Genomic DNA, 3,198 nt, shown 5'->3' on the forward strand with positions numbered 1-3,198 from the left:
TGGGGCGTGGGGGTGGCGGAAGATATAGGGGTACCCCCGTGCCCAGCCCATGCAGACTAGTCACCCCCCTATATAGTACATTTTGAGGCATTTTTGGTCTGCCAGGCCTAGATACGATTTTTCTGAGCCATCATACGGTCAAATATCTCAAGTTTTAGATTGTTTTTTTCCATGAACTCGATTGATTCATGAATGGGACATTGTAATGGATCTAGAAATCAAGTTTCATAATTTTTCAACCAACCAATTTTTTTTAATGAATTTTTAAATATTAAATAATAAGAAATTAGAAAAAATAGCTAGAGCCGTCAAAAAAATCTGAAATTTTGTGGGAATCATTCTTTCATGTTGCTTAGCTCCCAGAAAAAAAATTACAAAAAAACAACAACTCCACATGTAATTTCACAATTAATGGGTGATGGATGGGGCGTGGGCGGGGCAGGGCGGGGCGCGCGCGCGCGAGAGAAGGCGGGCGGGGCGGGGCTGGGCGGGGCGCGCGCGCGAGAGAAGGCGGGCGGGGCGGGGATGGGCGGGGCGCGCGCGCGGGAGCACGCGGGCGGGGCTGGGCGGGGCGCGCGCGCGGGAGCACGCGGGCGGGGCTGGGCGGGGCGCGCGCGCGGGAGCACGCGGGCGGGGCTGGGCGGGGCGCGCGCGCGGGAGCACGCGGGCGGGGCTGGGCGGGGCGCGCGCGCGGGAGCATGCGGGCGGGGCTGGGCGAGGCGCGCGCGCGGGACAACGTGGACGGGGCGGGGCTGGGCGCGCGCAGGCGGGAGCACGCGGGCGAGGCGGGGCGGGGGGCGCGCGCACGCGGGAACACGCAGGTGGGGCAGGGCGGGCGAGCACGCAGGACCATTCCGACACCACCTCACCGTGGGCATTCCGCCACCATCAATCGGCCTCGACCTCCGACCACCACCCCCGTGCCCCAAGCATATGCCCATGTGCGGCACATAGTGCTTGGGGCGTGGGGGTGGCGGAAGATATAGGGGTACCCCCGTGCCCAGCCCATGCAGACTAGTCACCCCCCTATATAGTACATTTTGAGGCATTTTTGGTCTGCCAGGCCTAGATACGATTTTTCCGAACGGTCATACAGTCAAATATCTCAAGTTTTATATTGTTTTTTTTCCGTGAGCTGGATTGATTCATTAATGGGACATTCTAAAGAGTTTAAAAATCAAGTTTCATAATTTTTCAACCAACCAATTTTTTTTAATGAATTTTTAAATATTAAATAATAAGAAATTAGAAAAAATAGTTATAGTTGTCGAAAAAATCTGAAATTTTGCGGGCATAATTCTTTCAAGTTGCTTAGCTCCCAGAAAAAAAAAATAATAATAAAACAACCACTACACACGTATTTTGACAATTAAATGGGTGATGGGTGTAAAAACAAGGTCATGGTGGGCGTCTTGGTCTAATGTACCTACTCTTGTATCAAAACTCTTCATTTCATTGTTTTAGATAACCAAAAGAAAAAAATAATTCATCACTCTTTTCTTAGTTCATTTCATTGATGATGTTTTTATAGTCCAAGGCTTATACATGTTCTTACTTTCCACGGATGTTAGGTGTGATGAATTGTTGTTGGGTGTGATGATTTTTTATGGAGGTAACATCCAACACTTTTGATATGATTGTAGGTATGTTTGCGTTGGAGGGTGTTGGTGGACATTATGAGTGTGTAAGGGTGCATGAGGTGTTGGTAGGGCATGTATCGCACATAGCATAGGATGGGGCTTGGCGTGTGCTGCGCGAGGGGGGTGGGGGCGCGGGTGCGGGGGTGTGCGCGACGTGGGCGTGCGGGGGGCACGGTCGGGGGCGTGCGCGACGTGGGCGTGCGGGGGGAGCGCGCGCGAGCGGGGGTGTGCGGGGGCGCGGTCGGGGGCGTGCGCGCGGTGGGCGTTCGGGGGGAGACGGGCGCGGTCGAGCGCGCGCGCGGGAGGTGTGCGGGAGCGCGGTCGGGGGCGAGCACACGCGGTTGGTGTGCGGGGGGCGCGCGCGCGGGGGGAGCGCGCGCACGGGTGGTGTGCGGGGGGAGGTGGGGGGGCGTGTGCGGGGGGAGGGCGCGGGAGGTGTGCTGGTTAACCTCCAAGGGTTTTGGGTGTCTTGATTTTTCATAGAGGTTAACCTCTCAGGGTTTTGTGGCTAGCACGCGTGCCCCTTTGTTGTGGGCATGTAGGCAAGAGTGAACATGGACTTGTACTTGTGCTTGCGTTGGGTTGGTGTTGGGGGGCATGATGTGCGCGCAAGGGTGAGAGGGGCGTTGGTGCGGCGCGGGGCTTGGCGCGCATGCACTCAAGGTCATGTAGGGCGAACGTGCACGACGACAAGCAGGGCTCCCGGGCCTGATTGGCGAGCAGGACCAGCATTGGCGCACGCACGAGGGCCAACATTGGCGCCCATGATCATGCCTTGGCCATAGGCCTTCGCATGCACACGAGCGCTCAGGCCATGCTCCCCCCCCCCCCATGCACCATTCTCATTACCACCCGAACCCACACCAACCCAACTCACGCATGCATTTTAGATGGCCTTGCATTGGAGAATGTCCAACCAACAACACTTAAACATGTAAAATCGTTACTTTGCGTATAACCTCCATGACACTTAAAATAAATAAATTGGTTTATTGTGTGGGGAGGGACGAATCGGAGCGACGAAGGGCTGAATCTCAGTGGATCGTGGCAGCAAGGCCACTCTGCCACTTACAATACCCTGTCGCATATTTAAGTCGTCTGCAAAGGATTCTACCCATCGCTCAGTGGGAATTACGTTACAAGGCGGCCCTTGAGACTCATCCGTCACAAGGGCTTAGCCAACGACACGTGCCTTTGGGGGCCAAAAGGCCCCTACTGCTGGTCGGCAATCAAGCGATGGGCGCATGCGTCGCTTCTAGCCCGGATTCTGACTTAGAGGCGTTCAGTCATAATCCAGCGCACGGTAGCTTCGCGCCACTGGCTTTTCAACCAAGCGCGATGACCAATTGTGCGAATCAACGGTTCCTCTCGTACTAGGTTGAATTACTATTGCGACACTGTCATCAGTAGGGTAAAACTAACCTGTCTCACGACGGTCTAAACCCAGCTCACGTTCCCTATTGGTGGGTGAACAATCCAACACTTGGTGAATTCTGCTTCACAATGATAGGAAGAGCCGACATCGAAGGATCAAAAAGCAACGTCGCTATGAACGCTT

This window comes from Cucurbita pepo, unplaced genomic scaffold, assembly GCF_057944985.1.
Source record: "Cucurbita pepo subsp. pepo isolate OVF unplaced genomic scaffold, ASM5794498v1 scafford_33, whole genome shotgun sequence".
Taxonomy (NCBI): domain Eukaryota; kingdom Viridiplantae; phylum Streptophyta; class Magnoliopsida; order Cucurbitales; family Cucurbitaceae; genus Cucurbita; species Cucurbita pepo.